This window comes from Heptranchias perlo, chromosome 18 (genome assembly GCF_035084215.1).
Source record: "Heptranchias perlo isolate sHepPer1 chromosome 18, sHepPer1.hap1, whole genome shotgun sequence".
NCBI lineage: Eukaryota > Metazoa > Chordata > Chondrichthyes > Hexanchiformes > Hexanchidae > Heptranchias > Heptranchias perlo.
Genome location: NC_090342.1, coordinates 14,554,391 through 14,577,096, shown reverse-complemented (window position 1 = coordinate 14,577,096; position 22,706 = coordinate 14,554,391). Strand labels below are relative to the sequence as shown.

At 44.0% G+C, this 22,706-nt stretch overlaps 1 protein-coding gene across 3 annotated transcripts in view; it reads left to right on the top strand.

The window, feature by feature from the left end:
• Nucleotides 1-22,706, top strand: part of tmem117 (transmembrane protein 117) — a 233,891-nt gene that overhangs the window by 55,208 nt on the left and 155,977 nt on the right. The gene's annotated exons all lie outside the window — the stretch shown is intronic.

The window sequence follows — 22,706 nt, the reverse complement described above, 5'->3', positions numbered from 1 at the left end:
TTTTAGCCAGGATACAGAAGTTCATTTTAAGCAAAGGAAATTTAAAATCTTAAACCTGATAAATCTGATTGGGCTTTTGGCTCAACAGCTGCCACCAGGGGGATACATATTTGGTTATTGTGTGCTGTTTTGCTATCCTTCAAAAGGACATTGATGCATTGGAGATGGTTCAGAAAAGAGTGTCTTTAAATCCTTCCATGACCTCGCTCTTCCTGCTTTTCCAGCCTTACATCCCTGCTGTCACCCCCTGCTCTTCCAACTCTTGTCTACTGTGCATTTTCCCCCTCTTCTCTCAGTTCTAGCCTCGATGGCAAGATTTTAGTCTCCACACTCTGGAATTTCCTTTCTAAACCTCGTCAGTTTTGCTACATCTCTATCCACTTTCAAAGCCTCCTTAATAATACCTTTGCCACTATGCTGTTTATCACCTACCCTAACTTTTCACCTATTCCTGATTGGGCCTGAAGCTCCACACCTTGGGATGTTTTACTACGTTAAAAGTGCAATATCAGTGCAAGTTGTTGTGTAAACAGGACCGTTGTGCAACCAGGACATTTCTGCTGGAATGTGTTTCTTTAGGCATTTTTCAGAGGTTTGCATCCAGTTTGTTCCATGGTAATTTAGTGGAGCCCAGCAAAGGTGCTGTTGGGTTTGATCTTACTTCCCATCAATCCCCCACCTTTAGGTTAGATTGCATTTTTTAATGTCTGCTGATATAATGAATGTGCAGAAGCATAGACGTTGTTTTGCTGTGATGTCCATGAGGAAAGTAGGATTGGATGTCTGATAGCATGCGGTTCAAGAAGAAGGCTCAGCACCACCTTCTCAAGGGCAACTAGGGATGAGAAATAAATGCTGGCCTTGTCAGCGACACTCACACCCTGAGAATGAATAAAAAGATAAAATTTAACAAAATATGTGGAGCAAAAGTAATGGTGTCTTTTTAAAAATTCTTCCTGGATTCCTACCATGGCAGCATAGGGGTTCCTTGCCTTTTTATTTTTTTAAAAGTATTGCTCCAGTTCTCAGTTTAATCAATAGGCCTCTTGGCCCTTTAAAGTGGGAGGGGGAGGGCACTAACACAAAGAGAGCTGGCTAACATTCCTGCCAGCTGTCTCAATCTTAAGTGCAAATCTTATTTCAAAGCATTGCCATTAACAAAAGTAAAACTGCTATCTCGGCACACCTGGAGCCAAGCTTCTATCTGAACTGGGCCTGAAAATCTATTAGAATTGGTTTGCTGCTCCATCAGGATGTGAATTTTACCATTAATTTGTTGGTGTGAGGCTGGCACCTTCACGATGACAATTTAAAAAAAAATTCTGATGATCAGAGCAATATCCCATCTGCCAAAACTTTCTTATTAGGAGTTACATCGCTATTAACTAGCAATGATATATATATGTCTTAAAAAATTAAGAATCCCGTGCATTTAATGGATTTGTAATCTGTGCCACTTTTCCTGACTTTTTTTTGTTTTAAATGTAACTTGTAATATTTCCTGATGATGGCATCTCTACTGATTTCAAAACATTATTTCTAAATCTAATCGCTAAAAAAGGTAATATAAAAAGGATTTAAAAAGTGCAAGATGGATCTAAGTTGTTTGCTTATGATGTGTCTCGTCCCCTATTGCAGCATTGTGACATCTCCATTAAGATCATTCTCAATTCTCCTGTGAGCTGTCTGAGTAAGATTGCCAAAACAGCAGAACCACGGCCAGCATTTAAAGATCACTGTTTGTTGGTGCACTTGCTCTTTGTAGTGCATAAATCCTTGATTTCTTCATAATTCCTTCGGTAAGGGTCAGGAATATTTAAATAAGTTTGTTCCCCCTCCGAAAAAGATATGAATACAATGCTGCCATCAAAAGCTAGGAATGCTGTGGATTAGTCGTGGATTCGAATATATTTTTGTGCTGTATACTTGATGGAAAACAGGAAAGAGGCAATTTATTTTCATTTAGAACCATTAATGACCATTCGAAAGGAAAGACCTCACCACCTCTGTGTGGATTGAATTTGAACCCAGGTCCAGTGGATGAAAGGACAACACTTGAACAAATTAAACCACCCAGTCTACTCATGATTTGTGTTAACAACACTGAAGGGTCGCAACACTGACCATGACCCTCAGCAGTTTTCTTTTTCACTGTGAAATGCTTATTTATGGGACTCAAAGGCAGTGTTGCAATTAGTGCAGGTTTACTTTACGGTTGCAAAAATCTTTATGACTGTTAATGCTTTAAAATTGTTACTGAGTTCTTTGTTCCTCTCCCTTCTCTGTCTCGATGAAAGATGATTCTGTGCACCATGAGCATAAGGTAAATCAAAAATGGATTGTTTCTTTGGTAGATGATGGAATTTTGTCCCAGGAAAATGAACTTGAAGTTGTCAGATTTTTGTGGGATCTGGAAGACTCTCTTTCCCGTTAATCTACTTTAAACAATGAGAATTTCTATGGAGCATAAACATTTTTCTAAATGAAAGTCTATTGGGGTGAAGAAAAAGAAATTTCCTTTTCTCGTGAGACAAAAACCCATCAACAGCATTTCTAGCTGTACATAAGAAAGAACATAAGAAATAGGAGCAGGAGGAGGCCATACAATCCCTCAAGCCTGCTCTGCCATTCAATAAGATCATGGTTGATCTTTTACCTCGACTCCACTTTCCCGCCGGACGCATATCCCTTGATTGCCTTAGTGTCCAAGGGCTCGATATTAGCACCCGCTATCGGGTGCGTTCCTGGCGGGGGGCTCCGAAAATTGGGGAACCCCGGAGCGGGTCGGGAGCCCGGCTCCAACCCGCCCACTTCCGAGTTTCCCACAGACGCGCTGACGTGCGCGCGCAGCCCCTGCATGTGGGACTCCCGCAGGCAATTAAAGCTGGCGGGGTGCCACTTCAAGTATTTATTTAGGTATTTCAGGTCGTTTAGAGACCTGATTAAGGAGATATTTTACATTGGGGTGGGATTTTGCAAACAACTGGGACTGTTTCCCGTACTGGGGGAACACTCCCAGTTCAAATGGACGTGTTGCAGCCATCAGCCTGTGGCAGCTGCAAAGGTCCATTTGACAGGTGGTGTGGGGGGAGACCCTCACTCATTGCAGGAGGCCACTCTGTCACTTGGGACAAAGTTTGGCCTCCACCACCCTCCTCCTGACAATCAAATTCACCAACTTGCACACTTACCCGGGGGTCCAGACACATTTACCTACCTTGTGGATCCCCTCAGATGTACATCTTCCGGATGGGGGCCGCCATACCTGCAGTCATGACCTCCTCGGAGGGCGAACAGCATCATCAGCCTCGCCGGCCACGCCGTCCACCTCTGACACGTGGAGCTCCACAACACAGTGCTGTGACACATTCACCTGCACAGCAGGAGGGAGGGCAATCGCAGAGAGAGATGCGTCGCAGAGGGCACTACCCTCGCCACAGGGTCCACAGACCGAGGCTCAGCTTCCTGGATCTCTCTGAGCAGCAGTGCACATGGAGGCTCAGAGTCACTCGACATGTAGTCGTGGACATCTGCAGCCTCCTTCATGCCGAGCTGCTCCCGGCTGGCCAGAGCATCGTCTTCTTACCTGTCGCTGTCAAAGTCACCACTGCCCTCAACAACTTCTCCTCCGCATCCTTCCAGGGTGCCACTGGGGACATCGCCGACATCTCTCAGTCGTCTGCACAAAAGAGCTCTGCAAATACACCTACACCCACTCTGCAGTGACACAATGGGTGACATCAGGTGTGGGTCTTCATTGTGATCCTCAGGAAAGGGCATTATTGCACAAACCAGATAAGATTTGCAAAGACATGGCAGTAGTGGTGCCAATATAATATGTGATGTGAGTTGGTCAGAAATAAAATATAAGTAAAAACCATGACAAACCCTCAAACACCCTTGTGCATCCCCTTCATGCTCACGACATGTTTGCCTTACGCTGCCTACTGCACATATGTGATGCATGCCCTGGGGCTGCAGCACAGGTAGTGGCAGGTTGAGTGAGATTGACCGTGAAAGAGATGCATGAGAGGGTGAGTATGAGATAGATCCATGAGATTGTATGAGGATTGGATTGAGTGGTAGTGGCAGGATGAGTACTGGCGAGGTGAGTAAGTGCAGGTAAGATGACGATGAGCTTTGAGTGGGTATGAGGGGTGATGTGACAGAGTAGTGTTGGCAGTGCAGAAGGAGGTGTGGGGTGGGGGCGGTGATGTGGCAGATGGAGTGTAGGGGAATGAGTAAGTGTACTCACTTTGGCTGACCTACTTAGGTCATTGGAGCGCCTCCTGCACTGTATGCAGGTGCGCGATATGTTGGTGGTGCAGGTGACCTCCTCTGCCACCTTGAGCCAGGCCTTCTTGGTGGCAAAGGCAGGCCGCTTCCTCCCGCCCGCCAGGGGGAAAATCTCTGTCCTCCCCCTCCTCCTCACCCCATCCAATGATACCTGGAGTGAGGCATCATTAACCTGGGAGCAGCCTTCCCCCTGGTCTGTTGCATGCTGTAATTTTTCCTATTTCTCGCAGCATCAGTCAGTGGAGGACTGTCCCTTTAAATAGAGCTCCTCCAGCTGACAGACCTTACTGCGCATGCGCAGTCTGCCCGACGCGCAGCTCAGCAGTGGGGAACCCGGAAGACCAGGTAAGTGGATCCAATCAGCCTGCGATTGCGCGGGGGACAGACTGATTTCACCGGGCGCGACGCACCCCGCCACCCTGGTAATATCGAGCCCCAAAAATCTATCGATCTCACGTTTGGATATACTGAATGACTAAGCATCCACAGCCCTCTGGGATAGAGAATTCCAAAGATTCACAACCCTCCGAGTGAAGAAATTTTTCCTCATCTCGGTCCTAAATGGCCAACCCCTTATCCTGAGACTATGCCCCCTAGATCTAGACTCTCCAGCCAGTGGAAACAGCCTCTCAGCATCTACCCTGTCAAGCCCTTTCAGAATCTTATATGTTTCAATGAAATCACCTCTCATTCTTCTAAACTCCAGAGAATATAGGCCCATTCTACTCAATCTGTCCTCTCTTCCCAGGAATCAATCTAGTGAACCTTCGTTGCACTGCCTCTAAGGCATGTATATCCTTCGTTAGGCAAGGAGACCAAATTTGTACACAGTACTCCAGGTGTGGACTCAGCAGAGCCCTATATAATTGCAGCAAGACCTCCTTACTTTTATACTCCAACCTCCTTACAATAAAGGCCAACATACCATTTGCCTTCCTAATTGCTTGTTGTACCGGCATGTCAACTTTCTGAGATTCGTGTACAAGGACACCCAAATCCTTCTGAATACCAACATTTCTCAGTCTCCCACGTTTTAAATAATATTCTGCTTTTCTATTCTTCCTACCAAAGTGGATAATTTCATATTTCCCCACATTATACTCCATCTGCCACTTTTTCGCCTACACACTTAACCTGTCTATATCCATTTGCAGCATCTTTGCGTCCTCCTCGTGGCTTACTTTCCCACCTAGCTTTGTATCATCAGCCAACTTGGATACGTTACACTTGATTCCCTCATCTAAGTCATTGATATATATTGTAAACAGCTGAGACCCAAGCACTGATTCTTGCGGCACCCCACTAGTTATAACCTGCCAACCCGAAAATGACCATTCATTCCTACTCTCTGTTTCCTGTCCGTTCGCCAATCCTCAATCCATGCTAATATATTACCTCCAATCCCATAAGCCCTAATCTTGTGTAACAACCTCTTGTGTGGTACCTTGTCGAATGCTTTTGAAAATCCAAATATACTACATCCACTGGTTCTCCCCTTATCTACCCTGGTAGTTACTCCCTCAAAAAACTCTAATAAATTTGTCAAACACGATTCCCCTTTCATAAAACCGTGTTGACTCTGCCTAATCATATTATGATTTTCTAAGTGCCCTGTTACTACGTCCTTAATATTAGATTCTAGCATTTTCCCTACTACTGATGCCAAGTTAACTGGCCGATAGTTCCCTGTTTTCTCACTCCCTCCTTTCTTGAACAGCGGGGTCACATTTGCTACCTTCCAATCTATGGGGACCGTTCTGGAATCTAGGGAATTCTGGAAGATCAAAACCAATGCATGCACTATCTCTGCAACCACCTCTTTTAAACCAGCTGAGGCCCAAACACTGCATTACTTTGATTAGAAATCCCATTTCCAACATTTCTAAGTGCCTTCATCTGCATAAATCATTCGCTAATTAACCACTGTTATTTAATTAGGGTCATCCTGTTGTCGACCAGTCATTAATCATACCTAATTTAGAGTATGCCTTCTGTTCATGGATTTTTTTTGCCTGGTTCTTTTAAGAGTCGCTTCACGCAGCTTGTCACAGCTGCCCCTTGGCTTCGTGTTCTGCCTTTGTGTGGTTATTATAGAAGAGGGTAACAATGCAGCTAACAGATGACTAGGGTCATCAGTATTGAACCAAGAACAGGCACAGACAGTTAATTGGGTTTCTGGCAAAAATGAAGCAGTTTGCGTTTATCGTACTGATGCTGAAGGGAAACTAAAGCAGCTGCATTAATTTTTTACTGGGCCATATTGTCTACAATTACTTGTATCCCTTTGGGTTTGAGCAAAGTGCTTTTGTGGGTGGCAAATGCCTCACATCTATCCCTTGAACCTTCACAACTATATGTTGCTCAGTGGCTGAAGTGTATATGAATTGGTTGCAATTCAATACAGGCTTTCAATTAAATTGTAGAAGGATGGCAAATAAACTAAAAACATTGACCATTGCTTCACAGCAAAAATAATTTAGTGTTGAGATATTTTATAACCAGTGGGAAGGTTGAACTGTAATGGAAAATATGATATGCATTGTATAAATCATTTGCAATTAAGAACTCTTGAGATATGAGGGGTACTTCTGCACATATCCTGTCCCATTTGCCTATCACCCCTATTCTTTCTGACCTACACTAACTCCCTGTCCCCCAATGCATTAAATTCAAAATCCTTGTCTTTGTCTATAAATTTTCTCCATGGCTTCACCACACCTTATCTCTGCAGTATTCTCTAGCACTATATTTCCTCGCGAATGATCCGTTGCTCTATCTGCAACCATTTGTTCATTCCTCCCTGCCCCCCTCCATCCTGCTATGGTGTTAGAGCCTCCAACTGCCTCAGGCCTTCTCTTTGGAACTCCCCATACCTCTCTGCCTCTGCACTTCTGTCTTCACCTTTTAAAAACGACCTCAAAATCCAACTCTTCAACCTAGCCTTCGGTCACCCCTCCTAATCTCCTCCTTGTTGGGTCAGCATCTATTTTACTTATGCCTATTTGTGAAAAATCTTGGGACGTCTTTTGTGTTAAATGCATTATATAAATGTAAGTTTTTGTCAACAGTCACTGTTTTTAACTTTTGCAGTTGGTGGTGAAATGTCTGTTCTGTGTATAACCTCCATTCAATATCTTAGCAATTAGTAAGAATGTGGGACCATCTTTCATTTTCCATGGTGTCCTTAGTATTACTTGTTGCTGTGAATGTGTTGCATGTAGTTGCCACTCATCTAAGTTTTAAGTGAGTTGTCTAGAAATGTCTAAGATATAAACTGGACATCAAGGCCAGGGATTTCTGCCTCTGCACTTGCCATCCCATTAAAGTGAAAGGGCAGAGAAGCAAAAAGCCCCAGCCCAAAAGGTCACTTTATAAAACTGGAGTTCATTTTTTCACTAATGTCTGTGTTTTTATGTTGTAGAGGTAATTTTAATAACAATAACAATACATTCTTATCAGCAAACCAAACTTAAATCCTTTCACCCTCCTGTTGTACTCCTTTCTTGCCTTGTCTGGTTTTGGACTCGGAGTGGGGGGCAAAAATCATTCGCTAATTAACCACTGTTATTTAATTAGGGTCATCCTGTTGTCGACCAGTCATTAATCATACCTAATTTAGAGTATGCCTTCTGTTCATGGATTTAAAAATTAGAGCCAGACCTTTCAGGAGCGAGATTAGAAAACATTTCTACAAACAAAGGGTTGTAGAAGTTTGGAACTCTCTCCCGCAAACGGCAATTGATACTAGCTCAATTGCTAAATTTAAATCTGAGATAGATAGCTTTTTGGCAACCAAAGGTATTAAGGGATATGGGTCAAAGGCAGGTATATGGAGCCATGATCTTATCAAATGGTGGAGCAGGCACGAGGAGCTGAATGGCCTACTCCTGTTCCTATGTTCCTGTAGGGGGCACAGTCTAATTGGGGTTGAGCCCACATGATGTAAAAAGATTATGAATTGAACAATGGCACACAGGAATTAATGTCTGGCCATTATTATGGCACTATTGATGATATCTTTATGGGAAGCGATAAGAGATATAGGGCAACATTGTTCTTATACTGCATTCTTGGCATCAGTACGCATGCTGATCTGTCACATCAATGCACAAGGAGATAGAGACAGGCACCAGATCTTGTGCTGATAATTTTTCATTGGCTATTATGTTAAAGCAGCCAGTTTGAAGCCCATCAAAAGATCAGTTTTTATTTCAGTGGCTCACTGTACCACCATTCACTTCATTAAAAAATTTTAAAAATGATTTAAAAATTGACAAAGTGCTTTAATATTTTTTGTCATCTGAAAAACTTTCATTTCTAGGTACATGTAAAGTCACTCTCAAACATATTGAAATAGATATACAGATGTGTATAGTCAACACTTTGCATAGGCTGACTTGGGGATTGTTTCTCAATGGTTGACTCAACGTTCAGTGGAGAAGGCAGAGTCAGGGCATAGTGGCCACTAAGCATGAGCTGCAGAAAGGTGGCTTGAAGGTTGCCCTGTAGTTTGGGGAGAGATTGGACTTGTGATTCTCTATTGGGGAGAATTAGGTGAAGTGCAAGAATGGGGCCTATACCAGTTATTCCAGCTCCAGTTATGGCTGGTGAATTCATATTTGAACTAGCACCAGTAGCACAGGTGTTTCACCAACAAGTTTGTATTGGAAAGGGTTAGGTGACATCATAGCTGGGCTTTGCGTCAGCTGTGGCTCAGTGGGTAGCACTATTGCCTCTGAGTCAGAAGGTTCTGGGTTCAAGACCAATTCCAGAGACTTGAGCACATAATCCAGGCTGACACTTCAGTGAAGTACTGAGGGAGTGCTGCACTTTCGGATGAGTCGTTAAACCAAGGCCCCATCTGCCCTCTCAGGTGGATGCAAAAGATCCCTTGGCACTACTTGAGAAGACCAGAGTGTCCTGGCCAACATTTACCCCTCAAGCAACACTTAAAAATAGATGGTAGTCATGATGTGGAGATGCCGGTGATGGACTGGGGTTGACAATTGTAAACAATTTTACAACACCAAGTTATAGTCCAGCAATTTTATTTTAAATTCACAAGCTTTCGGAGATTTTCTCCTTCAACATTTGCCTGAGGAAGGAGAAAATCTCCGAAAGCTTGTGAATTTAAAATAAAATTGCTGGACTATAACTTGGTGTTGTAAAATTGTTTACAATTAAAAATAGATGATCTGGTTATTATCACATTGCTGTTCGTGAGACCTTGCAAGTTGGCTGCCACTTTTCCTACATTACAACAGTGACTACACTTCAAAACTACTTCATTGGCTGTAAAGCGCTTTGGGATGTCCTGAGGTCATGAAAGCAGCTATATAATTGCAAGTCTGTCTCTCTGTCTCTCTGTCTCATCTTGGAGCCTGTGATGAGAAATTAGTTTGCTTGCTGTGAATTGTCTCTGGCCAGCATTCAACTTTTTTCAGCCATCTCAGGCTGCTATGCAGTGCTTTGTGTGTGTTCTTAGTGTGCACGTTGGGAGCTTGAACTTTCCCAACAAAACAATGGTACAAGTAGATAGTGAGAAAACAGTTCCCGGTTCAAAATGGGATAGAAACAATATCCTTTGGGGCACTAGAAAATGGGTAATTAACTATAACCTAGGAGTTCAGTTGAATCAGAATCTGAGTAGAGATTATAGTTAATAGGATACAGACAGACACCGAGGTTTATGCTGCATCTGCATACTGCATGCCTAGCATTAATAATGTTTTGTTTGGTAGGCTGTTATATAATGCAGTATGTGCATAGATGATCTCTGATAACATTGTCATAAATGAACTGATTATTTTTGACTGCATCTTCTGTTCCCTCCATATCTGGCGACAAAGCTATGCTAAACAGACATAAATATTAATATTCCTGCATATTGTATGGCATTGAGTGGGATCATCCAGCTGGCACTTCCTGCATGCTACGTGCACTTCACATAAACCTGCCATGAACTCTCTATTTAGATATAGTTCAGGTATCTTGTGTGGGAAAATTAACAAATGATATTGGAGGTTATTATGGTCCTAACATGAAGAAGCACAACCTAAGAATTGTAATATTTCCTAGTACTGCTTCATTCTTCATATCATTATAATTGAAACGTGTTAAGGAAAAGGGAAGAATGTATCTTGATGGATTTGAAATCAGCACATATAGATTAGCATAATGGACACTAGCTTTGACAGCTGAAGGAGATAATCGCAATAATATTAAATTTGACTGCTACAGTTCTTGTATTTTTAATCAGCTGCAACTCGGGCATTTTGTATGAAATATGTTTCCTGTGTGACACTGCAAACATATCTGCCTTCATATTTTATCGAAAGGGTTTTAGACTGCAGTTAATGGTTTGTTGAGTATTGTGTAGCTTGTCTTTCCTGATGGATTCAAAAACCCCTGTGTAAACCTTAAGAGTCTTCATTAAAAATACAGCAAAAAAATATTCAGCAGAAATTGCTGCCAAGTGTCCAACTGTGACACAAAATGCATTCTTTCTTCAGGGGCCCATATGTTGCTAATTGACCAAGAGAATCAACTTGGCTTTTAATTAAAGACTACTTGGCCTAAGTTAGCTCAAGCACGAATGAAAGTGATTGTGAGATAGAGAATGGCATGACAAGCATAAAGCAAATAGCGAAGGGCCTCCATGGCATATGAAGTAAAATGAAGCCACTGACAATTATGGATTGGAGCGTTCATTTCTTGTAAGACTCTGAAGCTCTTCGTACTTTACCCGAAGGATCATCCATATCTCGCACGAAGAAGATTGCCTTGGATGTTATCGTAGGTCAAGGTAATAATGTAAGAGCGAAGGTCTATCCAGTAGGGAAACGGTTAGGGTGAGCTTTGCCCGAGCTTCTGAATTTTGGATGATGCAAAGCAAATAACACTAGACAGAGTGAATTTTCTTAAAACATCTAAACAAGGTTTATTTACAACAACCACATAAGTATTTCCTTTCCTAATATGATTCAGCTCAGATACAGACGAGAATGCACAGGTGCCCTGCAAAAACTAAGGGAAGGGAGAAAAGGCCAGATTAACAGATTGTATCATAGACTTACCTCTGTGCTTAGAACAAGCAAATTTTTCCACCTAAAAATTTATGGAAGGGGTTTTTATACCTCTGTGATCCACCTCAGTAAGAAATCTCTCCAATGACGAGAACAGTATCAACATCTTCCTGCTCCATTGCTAGACTAAGATAGTGGAACATTTCTCCTGCCCTGAATCCTGGAGCTAGTTGCACCTGAAAATGGTTTGACAAGTGGGCCCTCCCTTCTTGAGGGGATGGGGTTCTGTTGTAAATAGTGGGCTTTAGCGCACCCGAAACACACTGGCCCCAATATTAATGGGAAGGCGGGGAGGGTGCGGGGGAATCCACTAGGGGGTGAAGAACCCAGCAAGGCTGGGGATATGGAAGCCCTGCCGATTGTAACGGCAGGAACTCATTTCAATAATTTTGGGCAGACTCCCGTCTGACAGCTGGTCAGATTGACTGCCTAGCCGATGGGTGGGAGCGGAAACTAGTGGCAGGAGGCCACAGCCAGGAACCCATGGGGATGGTCTCCGGCAGATGTGTGGGCGGCGGGGAAGGCTCTGGACTGTGATCGGGAGTTGAGGGGGAAGCATTTCGGAGATCGGAGCCCACTATCGTGGCTGGGGAGGCCGAAGGCTTCCTTGTGAGGTCTGGGGGGAGCATTCCTGCTCCTTGTGGCCCACAAGGAGCTTAGAAACAGGCAAAATTCTAAAGCTTAGCTAGGCCTCTCCTAACCAGTCGGCTCCTCCCGCCCTGTTGCTGTTGCCGGGCAGCAGACAGCGCAGGACTCCCCCTGTGGTGAGGTTAAAAATAAGACATGGCGCCAATTACATCATTGGGCCGCGACTTTTGCATGTTAAGTAGGCCTCCGCCTGCTTTTAGCGGGAGCCCTGCCGATGGCCTGATTTCGGGGCAGTAAAAATTTAAACGGCCAGGAATGGCGTCGGTCGTTCAATCCCGATATTTTAATCCCTCCACCCCGACCCGCTCCCAACCATCGGGTTTGCGGGGGTACAAAAATTGAGGCTGCTATTCCTGGCTTAAAAGCTCTTTACTTCAATGTTAGTACAATGAACCACTAAACTGCAAACTTGAATATCCTAAGCAGTGATATAACCTAAATATAGTGGATTGCATTAACCATGCCTTGCGTGCTCTACCAACAATTTTAGTAGAATAAGTAGGTTGCCTCATTACCTCGACAATGGGCTGGATTTTCCTGTGAGCGGTGAACGAGCCGCGCCCGCCGTTCGGTAGACTAGGACTTGCCCATAGACTTTTCATGGGCTTTTGCATGGCAAGTTCCTCTCATGATGTCCTCAATCCAAAGCAGCACCCTCTCCCGGGTATCTGGGAACTGTGTGAACGGTGCAAGCAGCTGTGTATATACTTAGCCAATCAGATTGAAGCATCTTTAATGAGCAGCACAGAGACTGAACCAGGAAGTGTAAGTTAGAATAGTGATTTCAATGTCAAATCAGGTACAGAAAGTGAAATAAAGAGAGGGTAGGAGATATTGAATTAAGAGACAAAGATAAAAGAGACAGAAAGAAAAAGTAAAAAAAAAATTTAAAATATTTTCGTTAAATATCCAACAACAATTCAAACCTGAAGGAATGAGACGCTACACTTGTAAAAATTAATTTTCCGCACCAGAGAGGTTTCTTTTTTATTCGTTCATGGGATGTGGGCGTCACTGGCGAGGCCGGCATTTATTGCCCATCCCTAATTGCCCTCGAGAAGGTGGTGGTGAGCCGCCGCCTTGAACCGCTGCAGTCCGTGTGGTGAAGGCTCTCCCACAGTGCTGTTAGGAAGGGAGTTCCAGGATTTTGACCCAGCAACGATGAAGGAACGGCGATATATTTCCAAGTCGGGATGGTGTGTGACTTGGAAGGGAATGTGCAGGTGGTGTTGTTCCCATGTGCCTGCTGCTCTTGTCCTTCTAGGTCGTAGAGGTCGCGGGTTTGGGAGGTGCTGTCGAAGAAGCCTTGTCGAGTTACTGCAGTGCATCCTGTGGATGGTACACACTGCAGCCACTGTGCGCCGGTGGTGAAGGGAGTGAATGTTTAGGGTGGTGGATGGGGGGTGCCAATCAAGCGGGCTGCTTTGTCCTGGATGGTGTCGAGCTTCTTGAGTGTGTTATTGGAGCTGCACTCATCCAGGCAAGTGGAGAGTATTCCATCACACTCCTGACTTGTGCCTTGTAGATGGTGGAAAGGCTTTGGGGAGTCAGGAGGTGAGTCACTCGCCGCAGAATACCCAGCCTCTGATCTGCTCTTTATATGGCTGGTCCAGTTAAGTTTCTGGTCAATGGTGACCCCCAGGATGTTGATGGTGGGGGATTCGGCGATGGTAATGCCGTTGAATGTCAAGGGGAGGTGGTTAGACCCTCTCTTGTTGGAGATGGTCATTGCCTGGCACTTGTCTGGCGCGAATGTTACTTGCCACTTATCAGCCCAAGCCTGGATGTTGTCCAGGTCTTGCTGCATGCGGACTTGAACTGCTTCATTATCTGAGGGGTTGCGAATGGAACTGAACACTGTGCAATCATCAGCGAACATCCCCATTTCTGACCTAATGATGGAGGGAGGGTCATTGATGAAGCAGCTGAAGATGGTTGGGCCTAGGACACTGCCCTGAGGAACTCCTGCAGCAATGTCCTGGGGCTGAGATGATTGGCCTCCAACAATCACTACTGTCTTCCTTTGTGCTAGGTATGACTCCAGCCACTGGAGAGTTTTCCCCCTGATTCCCACTGGCTCCTTGGTGCCACACTCAGTCAAATGCTGCCTTGATGTCAAGGGCAGTCACTCTCACCTCACCTCTGGAATTCAGCTCTTTTATCCATGTTTGGACCAAGGCTGTAATGAGGTCTGGCAGGCATTCAGACTTAACCATGCTGTTAACAGGGTGCTTAGACATAAAATGATTTGATGTAGCTTTGTTTGGCGAGATTAGTTTGTATCCATCAGGTCAATGCGAGAACTTCATGCTGTTCCATTCATTTGAATGGAGAACTATCTGGTGAGATGTCGTTCTCGCAGATTATGGAGGAGGGTCGCATCTGGTACAGCAACTTCCAGATTTCCATGTTTAACTGTGCATGTGCGGTCACCAGAAGTTGCTCTACCATTTGCACAGAAATAATGGTGAGCCCTGTTAGTTTCGCCATTATTTTCACAGGGAAATCCAGCCCAATGTAATCCTATTGTAGATGTTTTCTGGCATTAAATCTACAAACCTGGTTTGTCAGTTTGCAAGATTTCAGTGTTTCTTTTGTCGTGCCATTTGTGTCTAATGTGTTCAGACACCACTAAGGGAGGATGGATAGAACTTTACTCTGCACCTGGGCCATGCGGTCTCTGATCTAAAACTGCTTGATGTTACTGGCTGCCAAAAATGGAAATCTTTCATTTGCTGGCTCTGAGCTACCTAATCTTGATGTACATGCATGCACGCACTCCCCCAAAAAAATATGGATTCAAAGTAAAGCAAAATATATTGGATTGGATGTTGCTGTAAAAAATAAAGGCGAGGCTAACAGCATTCAGTGACCGCACATGCGCAATTAAATATGGAAATCCGGAAGCTGCTGTTCGTGATGCCCTGCCCCTCCAAAAGCTGCTTGCAAACGGCATCTCGCTGTCTGGCTTCCCTATTGAATGGCATGAAGTTCCTGTACTTCCCGCATGGATACGGACTAAACTTGCTAAAAAAAATTAGGGCTTGTCTATTCCAGTGTAAGTACCATTTTTACGGTGTGGTAAGTCTTAACTACTGCGAAACAACCTCTCTGGCACTGCAAATTAACTTTTACAAGTGTGCAGTCTCATTCCTTCAGGCATTAATTATTGTTGGCATTAAAAAAAAGAAAATAAAAAATGTTTTTCTCTTTCTTTCTGTCTCTTTTATCTCTGTCTCTTAGTCCAGTCTTTTTTTCCTGCTCTTTATTTCGCTTTCTGTCCCTGATTCGACACTATTCTAACTTACATTTCCTAGTTAAGTCCTTGCGCTGTTCATTAATGATTCTTCATCTGATTGGTTAAGGAGATATACAGTTGCTGGCCCAGTTCACGCAGGTTCCAGATGCCCTGCAGAGGGCGCTGCTGCTGTTTGGCTGTCCCGTTAATAGCAACTTGCCGTGCAAAAGCCCATAGAAAGACTACGGGCAAGTGCAAGTCTAACGAACGGCTAGCGCTGTTCACAGCAAAATCCGGCCCATACTGTTTGTGTTCAAATACATTTTCAAATGGGTTCCTTAGACTTATACAGTGCCCAGATCTAGAATAATTGCAGTTTGAGGGAGAACAATTATGTTCATCTCTTTCCTTTGGTCAAGTTGTTCAAAAAATCATTTGACCTTTACATAAAGGTATGTGTTACTTGAATTGTTATAAAATCTGGTGTGTATGTCAAACCTTGTTTTATGGTAGTTTTCAGCAAAAACCCTCCAAATGAAAGTTCTAAGTTCCGTAGATTCAGGGTGCATTCGCAGCACAAGTTTAGTGTTTGTGCAAAGCGGTTTTGTCTAAGTATCATCACTAAACTTATATGGTGTAAATCTGATGTTGAGGTGCATCCTGACTCCAAAGTGAAACTCTTTCCTCCGGTCAATTTTACTCTGTTTTGATCCAATGTCAAGCTGGGCCCTGACTATTCTTCTAACCATCTGAAGGATTTTTAAAAACTATCTGAAAAAATTGTTGCCCTATGCAAGGGGGTTGGAGCACAAGAGTAAGGAAGTCTTGCTGCAATTGTACAGGGCTTTGGTGAGACCTCACCTGGAGTACTGCGTACAGTTTTGGTCTCCTTACCTAAGGAAGGATATAGTTGCCTTCGAGGCGGTGCAACAAAGGTTCACTTGATAGATTCCTGGGATGAGAGGGTTATCCTATGAGGAAAGATTGAGTAGAATGGACCTACACTCTCTGGAGTTTAGATGAATGAAAGGTGATTTCATTGAAACATATAAGATTGTAAGAGGGCTTGACAGGGTAGATGCTAAGAGGCTGTTTCCTCTAGTTGGAGAGTCTAGAACTAGGGAGCATAGTCATATGATAAGGGGTCAGACATTTAGGACTGACTCAGAGGGTTGTGAATTTTTGGAATTCTCTACCCCAGAGGGCTGTGGATGCTCAGTCACTGATTATATTCAAGACTGAGATTGATAGATTTTTGGACATTCTACTCAATCTTTCCTCATAGGATAACCCTCTCATCCCAGGAATCTATCTAGTGAACCTTTGTTGCAACGCCTCGAAGGCAATTATATCCTTCCTTAGGTAAGGAGACCAAAACTGAGGGAGATGGGGATCAGGAGGGAAATTGGAGTTGAGGTAGAAGATCAGCCATGATCTTATTGAATGGCGGAGCAGGCTCGAGGGGCCATATGGCCTACTCATGCTCCTATTTCTTATGTTCTTATGTTTAAGTGCAAGCAGTGGGTGTTAATCAATTTATTGGTTCACCTGGTAATCTGAGAATGAGGAGGTTAGAAACTAAATCTTTTTAACCTCAAACACCTACAGTACTGATACTTCAGTGTTTGTAATTTGAGTAATTGTTAGTGATCTATCATTTTAAATCAGAAGGCATCCCATATCTTTGCCAGGTAGTGCTATTTTCTTTAGGATACGAATGAACGAGGAACAGCAATTCTAAATAAGTAGAATTTGCAAAAAAAAACACTTAATTTTTTAAGTAGACATGGGAGCGATTGGGCTGAGATTTGTCTGCTATGGGTAATGAAAATGTAAGCATATTTCTGAAGAAAACATTTATGATTTTCCTACATAATGTAGAGAGGGAGTCTTTCTCTTTAATTGTCATTATGTAGAATAGGATAAATGACCATTATCTAATAAACTTATAGCTTGATAAACCATTGCAAAGTATGCACAGGAGGTTTAGGTGTCAGCCTAGGCTCAGTGTAGCACACTCACCTCTACGTCAGAAGGTTGTGGGTTCAAGCCCCACTTCAGAGACCTGAGCACATAATCTAGGGTGACACCAGTGCAGTACTGAGGGAGTTCTGCCAGTGCCCTGGCCAACATTTATTCCTCAAACAAGACCACCAAAACAAATGATTTCACTTATCTTATCATTGCGGTACCTTCCTGTGCACAAATTGGCTGCCATGTTTCCCTATGTTACAACAACAACTACACTTCAAAAGTATTCAATTGCCTCTGAAGTGCTTTGGGACGCCCTGAGCTCATGAAAGGTGCGCTATAAATGCAAGTTCATTCTTATTTGGAACTGGATGTGCCAAAGATGGTTTAATAGAGCATAAAATGTATTATACATTCTTAATTAAGGGTATGGATAAAACAAACTGTGTATGTTATGGGCTGGAAAAGAAAGCTATAAAGAAAAATATGAAATTTTCAGGTAGTCCAAGTGAACAAAGTAAGACGGCAAGAACAGATAAACTGCAACTATGTTCTCATTTACTCAGCATCCCATATCTTTTGTTAAAAATAGCTGACTAAATGTTTGAATAACAATAGGCAAGGGCTTGTATTAAAAGTCTGTTGGCAAAAGAAATGTCCAAAAAAAAATCTGTTTTTAAAAGATCCTAGTCTTAATTCAACCTTAAAATAATTTGTTCTTCACCAACAATTGATTGTCCATTAATTACTTGATAGCAAAAATGCTTGTTGAGGGTGAAACTGCACATTTCTTCCTCCCCCTGGGATGGAATGCTTTGCTCTTCTGAACTCATAACATCTGTACAACAGAACCCAGTGCTGTAACCTTGGTCGCATTAGAATTTGCTTCTTCCTATTTTGTGAAAGCCCATTTCTATTAATGGAGTTATTTTGTGAAGCAGAAGGCAGAAACAAAATTGGCTGCTCACACTGCAACTCCATCAGGCTTCTTGTACAGCAGTTTGTACCTGATCTGCTAGGGTCATGAGTTCTCCAATTAAAAAAAAACTATATAAGGCCATACAGATTGCATCAGAACACAGCTCCCCTACTGCCTGTACTCTCTTCCCACCAATCCTGTCATTTTTTAATAATGCAAAGCTATTTTTAATCTCTGTTAATGCCAGCCACTCCTTTCTGCTACAGCCATTATCTGTAGGGTCTTCACAGAATATCTGGGTAGTGGTGAAAAATGATGCAGGATCTCATAGAATATTTGTTTCTTTCAGATGGTAAATTTCAAAAGAATTCCCCATGCTCCATATAATACCATTCTTTGAAAGTGAGTGATGTTCTACCTCTGCTACGAAGAAATGAAGAATGTTTTGTTAATGGTTTTGTGGGGAGTCATGAGCTAGTTCATCAGCCTAGTTTTATTGACCAGACTGCAACTGGCTGAGTTGCGAGAGATAGGGTCAATTATTAGTGTCTCCCATAAAATAACATGCAAATAATTTGAGAAAGGATAGGCTACTTCTACAAATCCATTTTATGTGTTGTTTTTCTCTATTCACATTCCATGATTGTTACACACTAGATCTAATTAGAAGATCCACAGTGTTAAACCTTTGATTTTTTTTTACATTCAAAATCAGATAAGGTCATAATGCTTTGTATCACAAGTTGTGTGATTTTGAATACTTTATTCCCTTTTTAAAGGGAGAAAAGATTACAAAATAATTACTTTCTATCACAAATCACTCTTACTTGATCCTTAAAATAGAGGGTAGGGTCCAAACTGCGCCTGTGAGATACACGCAACCTCGAATTCAAGCCTATTTGCACTTGTATTTCTTGCTTGATGATTTGCCCTGTTTGAAAATGTTTTGGGCCCAGAGTTTTGGAAAGGGTTGTTTTAGCACTATTACCTCATTGGTAGAATCCTAAGTTAGTATTAGCAACTTGAAATATATGACAACTAACAGGAACGTGGATTTGAATTCCATAGTACAGCCTCCAAGGCCCCCTATAGCATGTACCTATGCGACCCATGAAGACAAGAGTTTAGACACCCCGGCTTATGTGAAATTTATCTAATGTTCTAGTCCTTATGTAAAAAGTCGGATGGCGGGGTGGTGAAGGATAGAATACCAGACCCTGGTCTTCAGTTGCTTCCAAGCCTTTATTCACACAGATCACCCTTACACATTGTGCACCCCGAGATAAGCTCTATCCCATAAATGTATACAAGAGAGTCCCCAATTGATACCCACCACCTGAATATAATTAACACTAATTGATATAAACCACCTGGATACAATTAACATCTTACGGAGAATGTTATTTTATATTTGATCTCGGGATGTGGGTAACAGTGACAAGGCTACACTTACTGCCCATCCCTAGTGTCCCAGAGAAGACGGTATCGGGGCTTCTCCTTGAACTGCTTCAGTCCTTGTGGTGATGGTGCTCCTACAATGTTATTAGGTAGGGGATTCCAGGATATTGATCCAGTGATGCTGAAGGAATGGCAATATATGTTCAAGTCAGGATGATGTGTAACTTGGAGGGGAACTTGGAGGTGATGGTATTCCCACACCATTCCCTCTTTTTCTTGGCAGTAGAGGAGAGGGGTTCTGTCGAAGTAACCTTGGTGAGTTGCTGCACTGTATCCTGTGGATCGTATATACTGCAGTCATGATGCACCAGTGATGGAGAGGGAGGATATTGATCCTGGTGACAAGGACACTAATTAAGTGAACTTTTAAAAAATTTCAAAATATACTTTATTTCATAGAATTTAAAGATACACACAGTTCAATGTAAATATCACAATTTCAAAACAGTACAATTCAAACCAAAACATTGCAGATTGTGCACAAGATGATCTCACTATTGTAATTCAATCACAGTACTTCTTGACTCATGGCGTTCAATACAAGTTGGGGTGGCCTTACACGGTGGCCTTTCTCCATATAGCCTTTGTGTAGGTTGCACCTCACTTCAGTGCGTCCTGCAGCATGTACTCCTTGACGTTGGAGTATGCCAGTCAGCAACACTCGGTCATTCACAGCTTCTTCAACTGGAAGACTAGCAGGTTTTGGGCGGACCAAAGGGCCTCCTTCACCGAGTTGATGGTCTTCCAGCCACAGGTGATATCTGTCTCGGTGAGCGTCCCGGGGAACAGCTTGTAGAGCACAGCGTCCTGTTTGGGATGAACTGGTTCAGATACCAATGCATCTCTCTCCACATCCTCTGCGTGACGGGGCAGTCTATCAGGATGTGGACAATGGTCTCCTCCCCGCCGCAGCCTCGAGGACAGCTCGCGGTGGTGCTGAGGTTCCGTGCGTGTTGGAAGGACCGCACTGGAAGGGTCCTTCTCACCACCATCCAGGCAACATCCTGGTGTCTGTTTGTCAGTTCTGGGGACGAGATGTTCTGCCAAATGGCATCGACCGTCTGGTCGGGGAAGAAACTGATCGACTCTACCCTCTCCGTTCCTTGCAGGACTCTTAGAACGTTTCGAGTTGATCACTGTCTGATGACTTTGTGGTCGGAGGGGTTCTTCCTCAGGAACTTCTCCACCTGGGACAGGTAGGGGGGAGGAAGGTGACGGTCCAGCTGGACAGGATATCCTGCACCTGCTCGGCCAGCGTGGCCAGACCCAGCCTTCTCAGTGTGTTGTACAGGTAGAAACTCAGCATGTAGTGACACTTGGTGTTTTGTACTGGGGCTCTACACATATCCTGAGGAAGCCACACACAAAGGTGGCCGTCAGGATTAGAGCCGCATTGGGGACGCTCTTCCCCACTTTGTGTGGGGGCTTGTACACGGTAGCCCTGCGGACACATTGTATCTTGGACCTCCAGACAAGGTGGAAGATAGCTCGGGTGACTGTGGTGGCGGAGTTGTGGGAAGTTTTGTTTTTATTCGTTCATGGGATGCGGGGGTCACTGACAAGGCCAGCATTTATTGTCCGTCCCTAATTGCCCTTGAGAAGGTGGTGATGAGCCGCCTTCTTGAACCGCTGCAGTCCGTATGGTGACGGTTCTCCCACAATGCTGTTAGGTAGGGAGTTCCAGGATTTTGACCCAGCGACAATGAAGGAACGGCGATATATTTCCAAGTCGGGATGGTGTGTGACTTGGAGGGGAATGTGCAGGTGGTGTTGTTCCCATGTGCCTGCTGCCCTTGTCCTTCTATGTGGTAGAGGTCGTGGGTTTGGGAGGTGCTGTCGAAGAAGCCTTGGCGTGTTGCTGCAGTGCATCCTGTAGATGGTATGCACTGCAGCCACAGTGAGCCGGTGATGAAGGGAGTAAATGTTTAGGGTGGTGGATGGGGTGCCAATGAAGTGGGCTGCTTTGTCCTGGATGGTGTCGAGTTTCTTGAGTGTTGTTGGAGCTGCACTCATCCAGGCAATTGGAGAGTATTCCATCACACTCCTGAGTTGTGCCTTGTAGATGATGGAAAGGCTTTGGGGAATCAGGAGGTGAGTCACTTGCCACAGAATACGCAGCCTCTGACCTGCTCTTGTAGCCACAGTATTTATGTGGCTGGTCCAGTTAAGTTTCTGGTCAATGGTGACCCCCAGGATGTTGATGGTGGGGGATTCGGTGATGGTAATGCCGTTGAATGTCATGGGGAGGTGGTTAGGCTCTCTCTTGTTGGAGATGGTCATTGCCTGGCACTTGTCTGGCGTGAATGTTACTTGCCACTTATCAGACCAAGCCTGGATGTTGTCCAGGTCTTGCTGCATGCGGGCATGGACTGCTTCATTATCTGAGGGGTTGCGAATAGAACTGTTCACTGTGCAATCATCAGCGAATATCCCCATTTCTGACCTTATGATGGAGATAAGGTCATTGATGAAGTAGCTGAAGATGGTTGGGCCTAGGACCCTGCCCTGAGGAACTCCTGTAGCAATGCCCTGGGGCTGAGATGATTGGCCTCCAACAACCACTACCATCTTCCTTTGTGCTAGGTATAACTCCAGCCACTGGAGAGTTTTCCTCCTGATTCCCATTGACTTCAATTTTACTAGGGCTCCTTGATGCCACACTCTGTCAAATGGGCCAACCCCTGGCCACGTAGAGCAACACCGCAAGTACCTCAAACGTTATCACCAGTTTCCTGCCGGCTATGAAGAGGGTTCGCCCCACCCACATATCAAGCTTCTGCTTGGCCTTGACGATCTGCTCCTCCCAGTTCGTTATGCAGGCCAGGGGCCCCCCAAACCAGATCTCCAGCACCTTCAGGTAGTCGGACCTGATCGTGAAGGGGACAAAGGATCAGATCTCTCACCTGCCAAAGAACATAGCCTTGCTTTTATTTTGGTTCACTCTGGCCCCTGAGGCCAGCTCGAAACGGTCGCAGATCCCCATCAGTGTGTGGACTGACTGCTGATCAGAGCAGAAGATGGTGATGTCGTCCATGTATGGTGAGGCCTTAACATGAGAGCCTCCACTGCCAGCGATCGTCACCCCCCTGAT